At 42.3% G+C, this 12,757-nt stretch overlaps 1 long non-coding RNA gene across 4 annotated transcripts in view; it reads right to left on the bottom strand.

The window, feature by feature from the left end:
• Nucleotides 1–12,757, bottom strand: part of LOC133509929 (uncharacterized) — a 59,453-nt gene that overhangs the window by 42,243 nt on the left and 4,453 nt on the right. For all 4 annotated transcript variants that reach the window (XR_009797472.1, XR_009797474.1, XR_009797473.1 and 1 more), the window contains exon 2: nt 11,448–11,520. This is a non-coding gene — a long non-coding RNA (uncharacterized LOC133509929). The remainder of the gene's footprint in view (nt 1–11,447; nt 11,521–12,757) is intronic.

Here is a 12,757-nt window from a genome sequence, read left to right as displayed (position 1 = left end):
GTCACGCCCCAATGACGCGTTTGCACATGCTAATGGTTTTTAGGGGTATCTTATTTGGTCGCTGTTACATTCTTTTCGTGCGTTAGACATGCTTTTCGTGCATTAAACGCATGTTAATCACACGCCAGATGTATCATCCGTGTTTGAGAATGCTGAAAAATAGAACGATTGAAATGTTCAGAGGACGTTGACCAGAACGTCATGGTGTGACAGAGCATCTAGCAAAGCATTGTTCAATGCTAAGTCGGTTGAAGACGACACGAAAATATGTCTCACAGCACGACGCCCAGAGTCTTGTCCGATACCATCAGACATATAGAAGAAGAAAATAAACAAAGGTACGTGGAAAAGTTAGATAAACTCGGCATAGAGGACCTGTATTTAATGCCGAAGTTTATGCTTTTGCCGATAAGAAAGTGGACTGCTAGTCCGCTTCCGCTTGTCTTGGACAACTGGATCTACACATGGATCTGGTAATACGTCTTGGTAGTTTGAGATTGAGAAGAATAATTCCTACCTGAAACGAAGCGATCGCTACACAGGTGTGTGTATTTTGGTTGGGCTCCATCCATCACGTTTAATTGCCAAAATCCATCGATATTTTCTGGTCTTTTCAGCATTTATTCCATAGAATAATCTCTTTGAATATCTGTCTCATCTGTTGTGGCAACCAACAGCATAACAGGTCTCGGGTATTCTAAATATTCTCCTACGGTTCAATGTCCCCCACACTATCGAGCAGTTCTGTTAAACCGTCAAAATGGCGGCATGAAAATGGAAACGTCACATGCGCGAGCTCTATACCAGTGGTGTCCAAATTATGGCCCTTGGCTGTTTGTGGCACTGCCGTCTATTTTGTAGTTACCCGTATCATCATATTACAATTAACAATTGCATCATATTTGCCTTTGTCGCTTAGGTGTGATGCTCCTGACTGCTCTTAATTCTCATACTACAACAATTATTTCTAGTATTGCTACTACTACTAAAAATGCATTAGTTTTATATAGCAAAACTAATTTATTTGTACAGCGCATTTCATACACATGGCAACTCAATGCTCTTCACATGATCAAATATACTACTTTTCTAGATTTGGGAAAAAAAAAAGCAAAAAAAAAAAAGATTGACGACTAAAATAGTTCACCTTTCTATTCATAATGCTACAATATTTCAGTCTCAGCAGCAAATAGTCTGAATCGTGATAGCTCTACTTTCTGATTTCTGTAAGGTCGCAAAACACTTACAAATCCCTGGTTTAGCTTGATCACTGAGCTGTTTTTTTTTTAAATAAATATATCAGTGATGGATTGGTTGTCATTAAATCAGTGGTTTTCAAGATTTTTTGGGCACATCCCTCTTTTGGGAGGTAAACCGCCTCCCCGTATAATATAATATCACTGAAAATTGATTGTCAACCAGGGGGGAAGGGGCCTTTGGCACTGTGCTGTCTGTGATAGGTCAGTCTTGGTACTACGATAGCCTTAGGGTTCGACTGTACTCTACACAATGCGCACTTGAGTTACTGATCCAAAATAGTGGGTGTTATTTTATGAGACATTTTGGGTTGCAGAAAATCAATCAATTGCTCTGATAATTTGGGGGAACCCGGCAACTGCATGAAATCAATGTTTGGCTGAAAATATGTGACATTTGATTGCACAGTTATGTTACGGTAATGCGCATATTATTGTGTGTAAATATTGGGACCCCATATCTTGGGAACTGCTGCGGGACAGGCCAGTATATTTTGTTACAGTGTGCTGAAATGACGCAGATGTACTGAAATGTAGAGTTGAAAGGAGTTTTGTCATAGGTGATGGGGCATGACGCATTTTTGTGACTGGCACCTTCAGTTCATTCAGAAGCTCCAAAATTGCATGATGACACATCACAGTAATATTTGTTGGCATTTCAAAAATGTGGACAAGCATTGAAAACTTTCTGGTGCCTCTTGCCTCGCTTGAGCAAAATCACCCAGAGCAATATCTGATTTTTACGCATCACGTGTGGGGTCTCGGCTCAGATGTTTAAAATCGGAATGTGAACCGCACTTTAGGTTACTGGTGAAGTAAGGGTATTGTTCATTGTGTGGGTAAAGTGATTTGTGTGTTCGTTTAGGATCTATGGGTTATGGTTAGGGTAGGAGAAGGTTAAATGCCGTGAGTTGTTAAGGCTAAGGAGTAGTGTTTTGGGCAGTGGTTAGGTTTTAGGGGTTAAGTTGGGTTTTAAGGTTAGTTCAGGATTATATCAAGGTAAAATTTTAATTTGATCAAAAAAGGGTTTCCTATCCCTGACTTATAGGATGCATGTATTATTTGCCTGTAACAGCAAGTACCTTTGTAGGTGTGCTTGTCGTTCTTGCCCCCCACCCCCACCCAAGTCCCTGCAACAAGGTTCTCTGCAAAGAGCTTTGTGAGACCGTACACATGGGCTGCCCAGTCTCCGTACTGCACCCTGACAATTACGGCTATATATACCAGCCCAAATAAGAGCCACGAGCCGGAGTGATTACAGGGTGGAGCAGCAGCAAAGTGGTAGAAGAAAGAGGGGGACAGGGGAAAAAAAAGTGAGCAGAGAAAGAAATGGAGAAAGATGGAGGTGAGAACAAGAAAAAGGAAGAGACAGGAGATGACCACAAATAAAATTGTGCAGTAAATTGTATCATATTTCATCAATTACATTTTGTTTGCAGGTCGTTCTTTGAGCCCAAATAGTTTCTTTAACAGAAAAAGTGAAGAGGGCTTGGACTCTGCATGCATGGGTGACTTTTTTTTTTTTTTTTAAGAAGGTCCGCATGATCTTTGTGTCTGTGATCAAGAAATCAGAAATGAGAAAGAGTTCCAGGTGACAGAACAGAACGGTTGCGTCGGTCGCATTAAGATGTGCTGCCCTCTTCTGGAAATTAGGAGAACTACATAAATGGAGTATTTAAATACCAACATGTGCAGAACAATTGAATTGCTTTTAAATGTAATGTTTGACTTCACATTACCAGCAAACTGCATTTGCAGTAGTTAAGCAGTGTCACTGTAGGTCAGGAGATTTCTGGTTTCGTGTTCAGTTAAGCTTTTGGGTTTATGTTGGGATCGGGTAAGGGCATACAGGACGGGCAAGGGTAGAGTAAGTTTAGGGTTAACGGTCGAAAATGCAGCATGTCCACAAACAGTGCTATCGTTAAGACAAACACCCACATTCTTAATCTTGCCACTTCCCCTTGTCGTCAGTCGGGAGTCCTCCCTGAGTTTTTATCTCCCAAGGAAGAGGCAGCTCCCTTCCGTGGAAGGATTTATAACACAGGAAGTCATGTCACTGCAGAATTCCCTTCATGTGATGCATTGAGTTGCTGGCTTTAATCGCCAGCAGAACTCGGGCTCCAAGTGATGAGCCTTGCACTAAATTGATCTATCATGACACTGTGGGGAAAAGTAGGATGTCCGTTCTGGATCTCCCTGCCATTCCTGCAGAGTGGGGTGAGGAATTTAAAAAAAAAAAGGAAAGACCACATTAACCAATAGAGTACTTTCTATTGTACAAGGGAAAAAAAAAGCACGCTCCACCTCACTCCAGCGGCTCGCATAATTGCAAGCAGGTTGGCAAGAAGATAGCATATCAATGCGCTTGTACTCCAAGGGCATGCAGATAAGAAAAGGCTGCTTGGCTCAACATGTCCACGATAGGGTCAGTGGCTCTTCGTAACAGCACAGCACAATGGCTGTTGACTAACATACAAAAAATGGAAGCTGATAACTTAAGGTGTTGCACTTTCTTACACTTTCTACATTTTGGGAATCTTTTGCTCCCACTTGGATTAACAAGAAAGAAAAAAAGGTTACCTTGTTATCATGAAGTAACGAAAAAATTAAGTACACCTGGACATTTTAATACAGCCACTATGAAATACTGATTTCAGTACGCATTTAACAAAGAAAAGGAAAACACTGGGATTACTCTTACACAGTAGGCTAAAATATTTGCACACTATCTTTATGTAGATGAATGCTCATATTTGTTTGGCACAGTTTTTATGCCGGATGCCCTTCCTGAAGTATGTTAAAATAGTACAGGACATGTATGATGGCAGCAGAACAATGGTGAGGTGTCCCTTAGGTGTGACAGACAAATTTAAGGTGGAGGTGGGACTGCATCAGGGATCAGCTCTGAGCCCCTTCCTGTTTGCAGTGGTAATGGATAGGCTGACAGATGAGGTTAGACTGGAATCCCCTTGGACCATGATGTTCGCAGATGATATTGTGATATGCAGTGAAAGCAGGGAGCACGCAGAGGAACAATTGGAAAGATGGAGACATGCACTGGAAGGGAGAGGAATGAAGATTAGCTGAAGTAAAACAGAATATATGTGCGTGAATGAGAAAAGTGGAGGGGGAAGAGTGAAGCTACAAGGAGAAGAGATAGCGAGGGTGGACGACTTCAAATTTTTAGGGTCAACAATCCAGAGCAATGGTGAGTGTGGTAAGGAAGTGAAGAAACGGGTCCATGCAGGTTGGAACAGCTGGCGAAAACTGTCTGGTGTGTTATGTGACAGAAGAGTCTCTGCTAGGATGAAGGGCAAAGTTTACAAAACAGTGGTGAGGCCGGCCATGATGTACGGATTAGAGACAGTGGCACTGAAGAAACAGGAAGCTGAACTGGAGGTGGCAGAAATGAAGATGTTGAGGTTCTCGCTCGGAGTGACCAGGTTGGATAGGATTAGAAATGAGCTCATTAGAGGGACAGCCAAAGTTGGATGTTTTGGAGACAAGATTGGAGAGAGCAGACTTCGATGGTTTGGACATGTTCAGACACGAGGGAGCGAGTATATTGATAGAAGGGGGCTGAGGATGGAGCTGCCTGGCAAAAGAGCGAGAGGAAGACCAAAGAGAAGGTTTATGGATGTGGTGAAGGAAGACATGAGGGCAGTTGGGGTTAGAGAGGAAGATGCAGGAGATAGGCTAAGATGGCAAAAGATGACACGCTGTGGCGACCCCTAACGGGACAAGTCGAAAGGAAAAGAAGAAGAAGATCTTTATGTGATATAACATTCTCTAAGAAAAAAACAATTGCTAAATTTCCATCATTAGAGCTGGAGCCAATCTTGTCTGACTTTGGGTGATTGGCGGGATACATGCTGGACTGGTGAGGTGGCTCATATTGATTTGAATTCATTTAGCCCGTTATGAAAAAGAGCTGTCAACGGGCAGGAGGCGGGGTACATCTTGAACTGGTTGCCAGCCAATCGCCAGGCACATAGAGACAAACAAGTGGCACTCACAATCACACCTAGGGGCAATTTAGTGTCCAATTAATGTTGCATGTTTTGGGGATGTGGGAGAAAACCGGAGTGCCCGGAGAAAACCCACGCAGGCACGGGGAGAACATGCAAACCCCACACAGGCTGGGCTGGGATTGAACCCGGGTCCTCAGAATTGTGAGACAAACGCTTTACCAGCTGATCCACTGTGCTGCCAATGGGAACACCAATTCTTTAAAATAATAATAATTACTCTTTGAAGCACACAGAACCCCCCAAAAAATATACTAGTTTGTTCACACGACCCACTAATTTGTATACAGCAACTACTATCTCCTGTGCACGAAATAGTTGCAGCGTGCACACTATGTACATGTTCATGTACATGAAGATGTTACTGCGTGCGCGAGCGAAGAAGCTGTGGCTCGGTACTGAACAAGAGGGTAACCAAACCGAGCGCACTTTTACTGACTTGCTCCAAACGACGCGGCCGAAACTGCAAGAGACATACGACGGGTTCACGGGAAGTTTATTTTCTTATGTACTCGTCAATATCCCTGTCCACTGTGTAGTTTACGAGCTTCGCAAAGAGAGTGCAATTTGATGCAGAAGTTAGTGTGAACATAATTTATCCCCCCTCTCCTCTACCAGGTCATGTCATGTCTGGGGCTCCGTAGAAGACAAACCATAACAGAAATATTCAAAATTAACAGGAATGTCATTAACCACTGCAACAAAAATGATTTTATTACAATTGTTTAAAATTCTAAACAGTCCTAAAATGTTTTGTCTGTATATTATTATAATATCTTTTTCGCCTTTGCACGACTCGAGCGTGACTGCGTAAACGGGAACTACTATCAACCCCCTCACGCACTCCAAACAAGCTCCTGTGTTTTATGCACTTCCCTTACTTATTATTTAACACGCAGTAAAAAGGTCACATGTTGCACTGCACTGTGTCATATCGAGACTGCAGCGAGGATCCACTTCTTCTCTTGGTGTTGTTGAAGCAGAGGACTTCAGATGAATTAAAGCATGGGCTAATGTTAAGCCCACACAGGCACTGAATATCTGCATTGTAAAAGTGTGCTTGTCATGCTTACTGAAGGGAAATGCCAGGGATGTGCGTGATTCTCGCCACAAAGTGTGCATGAACCAAACGACTGCGTGTTTGTGAACACACTGTAAATGTCTTTTTACTGTATTGTCATGAGCATTCATGCAATGCACAAGATTTGACATTTTGACATTATTCCATTAAAATAAGCAGAGCACACACCTTTTGTGATACGCTGGAGTGGAGGGAGTTGAACCTGCGTTCCTGGTTCACAGGCGGATATCTTAAACATTCTTCAGCCTCTGAAATCCAGTCAATATTAAAACGTCTACACAGCCCTGTTCAAATGCCAAATTTTAGTGATATAAAAAAAAAAAAAAAAAGTCGATTTTAATTTGACGTATAACGTTTAGAACTCAAATGAACTGAACCACGATTCCATAATGTATGTCTGGCACAAATACAGCACTGCTACATCACCATCGCCACATTCGAGCATGGCGGTGGTAGCATCGCAGTTTTGGGGTGGGACTGTGCCACCTCCATCGAGGTGGAGGGAATTAGGAACAGTTTGAAGTAGTACCTAAATTTCCGGCCTATAAGCTGTGACTTTTTTCACATGCTTTCAACCCTGCGGTTTATGCGGTGATGTGGCTAATTTGTGCATTTGCTCTAACGGCCGCAAGGGGGCACTCGAGTGGAAAAGGCAAGCGTGAGACCGGTGGAATATATGTGCGGAGGAAGTGACCTTTACCGGTCCGGCCCTGTTAGCGGTGCGCTAGCGTGTTACTGTTGTGGTCAGTGATTTTTACTGGTATTTTTTTATTTATTTTTTTTTAAACCGGCTCTGTTAGCGTGGAGCCAGCGTTAGCACGGCAATAGCGTTAACGCAGCACTAGGGTTAGCGCAGCGCCAGCATTAGCGCAGCAACACTAGCATTAGCGTAAAACTCTCTGTGTACCGTCTTTCTTTGTAAATATCTTGTGTTTCAATGTGGGATTCAATGTGGGCACTTGCGGCTTTTACACAGCTGCGACCCATGTATGTACCAAATCGTATTTCCTTTACAGATGTACTAGGTGAGGCTTATAACCAGGTGCGCTCTGTAGGCCAGGAATTACGATAGTCAGTTTTAGCACAAAACATTCATTTTTTTTTTCTAGAAAGCAAAGATAAATAAAAGTCAGGAAAAGCCTACAATAACAGCTAGATGGCACCTTTCATGGTGGCAGGAGTGTGGTGACTTTCTTTGAACGTGAGTTTGAATGTGATTGCCTGGTTCTGATTCTGTTCATTTTTATTTTCCCTCTAGAAAAGATAAAAATGAACTCAAATTATGGGTCACAAGAATGGTGGAAAGGTTTTTGATTTTCCTTTACATCACCAAAAAGCTGACATTCGAACAGGATGTCTTGACTTATTATATTCACTGTAGCCCTCTTGAAAGTCCCTGAGATTCTACAATTCAGAATTTAACCAAAAAGTAAAAGCCGTTATTGCGCGATAGCATTAAAATGGTCACCATATGCATTTCAAGTTCATCTCTTGAAAATTAAGGTGGTGTTCTATTGCTGTTGTTGTTTATTTTTTTTATGTCTCCCTATTAACTGCAGTCAACTTCATTTTACACTGGTGTGACCATTCAAAACGTCCGAAAAATGAACCGTGGCCCACCTTTGCATTCCACCCAGATCATCTGTCACGTCAAGCCTGAGCCTCGCCATGTATCGTATTCTACTGGCTCTTCCTTATTTCTGGGATTGTATTTAACAAATGTTCTACCATGTTTGGGCTGATGCCTTTTGTCTTTCATTATCCATCCATTGCTGCCTGAAACTTAGCATCCTGACAATATTTGTACAGGCAAAAGTTCACACTGAAGCAGGGCTCTAGCCTCTAGAACTTAAATTCACTCCACTAATCATCATAATTACAGATGTACAGCAGACTATGTGATTAGTGTAGAGACGGCACCTTTTCATTAATGGATGCTTCAAGTTGGAGGGGTAAAAAAAGTACGTGGCCTCAGAAGGGAGGGGTTGGGATTTCAGTAATTAATACAGAGTGCAGTAAGAGATGTAGCCTGGCTTTTCCTAACTCTGCACCCCCCCTTTCATCCTTCCACATTATTTATATGCGCTGTCACGCCATTGTTGTGATTATGGATGTCATGCGCCTGTACAGCGCTTCTCGATCAATGGGCCTGAAATTAAAGCAAAAAATGAATTTCCGCAGTGTCGGGGCCACGTGCGCGCCTGTGCAGAAACGGCTGATTACCTGAGGAGGGAACAACATGAATACACGAGGAAGGAAGGATGGGGGCAGCGGTAGTTAGGGGTTGACTAGCCAACTGTGAGATGACATTTTAAACAAGCGGCTGCTCTCTTAACTCGACAGGAGCCTCACGGAGTCAATGGAGAAGATTTGAGCGTATTAGCTAACATATTGCGACACCCATCGACTCAGACCAGTTTAGTAGATGATCTGAGCTGTACACGAAGGGGTTGTTGGTGTGAATCTAAAGAGAATCTAGTGATCTAAAAACACTAATGATTTCTCAAAATAATTATCAACCATGATTTAACAATGTAAGAAAAAGATGAATATCAATATGCAACACTTAAATACTGGAAACCTGTCTACATTCTCAAATGACCACTTCTGCAATATTCCTAGGAAATTACATTGTCCCATTTTCTCAAGCCAGTAAAGACTGACGAATTGAGCTATTTTTTGAACGAGCCCGTATGCTCCTCACATGACCTTTAGGGGCGAAGTGACCTCTGATTTAGATGATTTGGAAAAACTCTACTGGCATTTTGCCAGTGAATACATAATTCTGCAGAACACAGACATGTTAATCAATGAAATCTTTTATACGCAGTGGATTTAAAACAAGATTATTGCATTGTAGTGAATGGGGGGGAAAACAAAGCACAACTTTAATACACTTATTTAGTCATCATATTTTCCACCAAAGAATAGTACGAAGAAATCACAAGGTTCTATCGTACTGTGAGGTCTGGGCAGCCATTTTAATAGTTCTTGTGATAAAAGGCTTCCACTTCGTATCAGTACTCTGATTTTATTTTCCTTTTTTTTTTCTTTTTAATTCAACTCTTTATTTAATCAGGTGGTCTCATTGAAATGTTTGCAAGAGGGACCTTGCCAAGATAGCAGCACGGGATTTCTGACATTAACAACATTAAAATGGACATGAAAACATTACAAATTACGTCAATTAAAATAACAGCTAAGATATCTAATATCTATGACTGGAGTTTGCAGTGGTGTAGACCTGAATACTTTTTAGTTCCATGAGAGAAACGCATTCAATTGTGCAGGTGTGCTTGATGCCGTATCCAGTGACCAAGGCATGAATAAAAATAAATTAAAAAATACCAAAATGGAGCGAGGTGTCTTAAAACGTTGTTTTGTCTACTCTTTCAGCATCCCTTCACCAGAAATGGACACATCCTTTATTTCCTCCCTTGTTTCCGTGTCCCTCGTTTTTTAAAAATTGATTTTGCTATTAGCAGCGGAACAATCAAAGCGGGATGCTGACGGGCCTCAGAAGGCTTTGACAGGCTTCTTCATCTCCCATGAGCACAAGTTTGCGGAACATCAGCCAGGAGGCGGCGACTGTCACTAAATAGACTCGAGTCCGAATCAGCCAGATTGATACACTCCTCTCCTCCTCTAAGAGAAAACACCATTTTTTTTTTTTTGGGGGGGGGGGGGGATGTTACATGCTGACCTGACCTACAAGTTAAGATAAATGATCAACACCCCCCCCCATTTGAAGTAATTGATAAAATAATAATAATCACTTCCCCAGTCAACCTTTTACCGTCATAAAACCATCATTAACTCGACAGATATCTAAGTACCGTAATTTCCGGCCTATAAGTCGCGAAATTACATTTGCAGGCATGAAGAAAGCATCTGTGCTGTACCGGATGAAAGTTATTGACAAATTGTGCGTTCCACCAATCAGTACAGTACAAGTGGTGAGCATCTCAGTGTGAATATAATTTTCATACTACTGGATGTGTTTATTGCAATGTCACCATTAAAATGTCATCGGGTGCCGGGAGTGATAAAATTGTCTTTAAAAATGGAACCACAGCATATGAAAGACAACCTTTGCTCGAATAACACCAATCGTCCAGAGTCGTTGCTTCTAAATAAACAAAATCCACTTACCGTAATTTCCGCCTTATAAGCCGCGACTTTTTTTCCACACATTTTCAACCCTGCGGTTTATACGGTGATGCGGCTAATTTGTTCATTTTTTATAACTGCCGCAAGGGTGCACTCGAGCGGAAAAGGTAAGAGTGAGACCGGTGGAATATATGTGCTGAGGAAGTGACTTTTAACGATCCGGCCTTGTTAGGGCTGCGCTAGCGTGTTACTGCCGTGTATCAGTGATTTTTACCGGTATGTTTTTTTTTTTTTTTTTAACCGGCCCTGTTAGCGCGGCGTTAGCATTAGTGCAGCGGTGCCTGCGTTAAACTCTCTGTGTACCGTCTTTGTAAATCTCTCATGTTTCAATGTGGGCACTTGCGGCTTTTACACGGCTGCTGCCTGTGTATGTACCAAATGATATTTCCTTTACAAATGTACTGGGTCAGGCTTATAATCAGATGCGCTCTGTAGGCCGGGAATTACGGTAATATTTTAAAATTCTCAACTGTTCTCCACAAAACAAAAGACGCATATCACAGACTTTGAATGTGAGGATGCACGCTGGCCTGGTTGCTCGTCAAACACAGCACATACGTATATAGATCACCATTTACATCCAGATTCGTCTTCAATGAACCGATCGAGCATGTTTTTGGAATGTGGAAGGAATATGTGCCCCGCGAATGGCTGGCAACCACTTTAGCGCGTACACCGTTGACCTAATATAATTTCTTTCCTGGAACACGACACATTTCCAGCCATCCGTGCGCCCTTTGGGCAAAGGTTGTCTTTTCAAATCAGTCTGACAAATCCTCTGCGAGTGATCAAAACAGTCTTAAAGGAAACGAAGGCCCGTCACTCGGCATTAGCAGACAAAATGCGGAAGCGCTCCCGTCACATGTGGCAAGTTGTCAATAAAGGTTGACAAGTACAACACGTGAGTGATACCTGGAGGCGGTTTTTGCTTCAGTTGTGATCCCGGAGCCACTCGTGCAAACAAGTCCCGGTTTCACAGTCAGATCTGCAAAATGAAAGGGAACTGATTTTAGTGATGTATTGGGATTCTTCATCAATCATCAATTATTTCCTGCTCCCCCACCCCACCCCCCAAAGCATTCTTTTTCTACTGTCATCTACCCCTTCACGGTATCACAGCAACCGTGCTCATTCGCGGCTATTTATTTGCTTTATTTCCTGAGATCAGCTATAAAGAACAAACACCATTATGTCAGCCAATCAATAAAGAAACATCAGCGCTCTGAGATCCCACCGCCCCGCAAAACAAATTTACAGCATCGGGGCGAGCAACATAAATCACATATTCATACATTAAATTAAAAAATGAGATTGATAGTAATGTGGGGAGTGTGTTATATTTGTCAGAGACTGTGAAAACAACATTTTATTGGTGTAATTCTTCAAAGTCGTGTGAAGATGTCTAACTGGCAGATGAGTTGCTGCTTTGGGAAGGAGAAAATTGACACTAGCAATGATGTAATGCAAATAATTAACTTTTAGAAAAGAACAAAAAGACAACTAGACTAGAAGGCTATCGTGTTGTGTTCTTCAAGCTTCTGCACGTCGTTCGGCGTGGAGTGTGCTGGAGTGGGCTCTTTGGCTAAGTGACACCTTATGGGATAGACCTAGATTGTGTCATGCATTACAGGGCTCAGTGGTGATGGGAACCTTCTAGAAGAGAAATATTGCAGCATCACATGGGGCAGAGTGGAAACGGTGTGTAGGAATGGCGGGGTAGGGTGGGGAAGGGGGGCTGCCAAGGACATTTAAGGGAACTGTCAGGGGAAGTCTGATCTATTGAGGACCCTGTTGGCTGAATCTATATTTAAGCATGTGTGTGTTTGTGTGCGCCGCAGATTTCATTGCGGCACTCGCACAAACGTACGCTCGCGCCCCCGGGAGGCTCAAGAACACGCGGCCCTCGCTGCACGAGTTCAAAGATGCGGACTGGAGCTCATCCGCTCGGTAAATCAAATGTTGTCTTTAATGTACACACAGAGCGTGAGATACAACTGAGAATTAAAAACAAAAATGCAAAAAAAATAACAAAATCCCCAAACTGCAGGGTAAACAAGTGCTCATCTGCACAAGATTGCATAACTTGCATGGAAATTGTTCACAAGTTCCATGTGAAGATGGAAATTATACGAAGTGCAGCTTACATCATGAGAAGCCGTTTAAAATTCTGCATTTAAATTTGAGTCAATTCAAGTTAAGCATGTTATGGTGTCATTATTGCC

This window comes from Syngnathoides biaculeatus, chromosome 12 (genome assembly GCF_019802595.1).
Source record: "Syngnathoides biaculeatus isolate LvHL_M chromosome 12, ASM1980259v1, whole genome shotgun sequence".
NCBI classification, from domain to species: Eukaryota; Metazoa; Chordata; class Actinopteri; order Syngnathiformes; family Syngnathidae; genus Syngnathoides; species Syngnathoides biaculeatus.
This window is presented reverse-complemented; position numbering and strand designations above follow the sequence as displayed.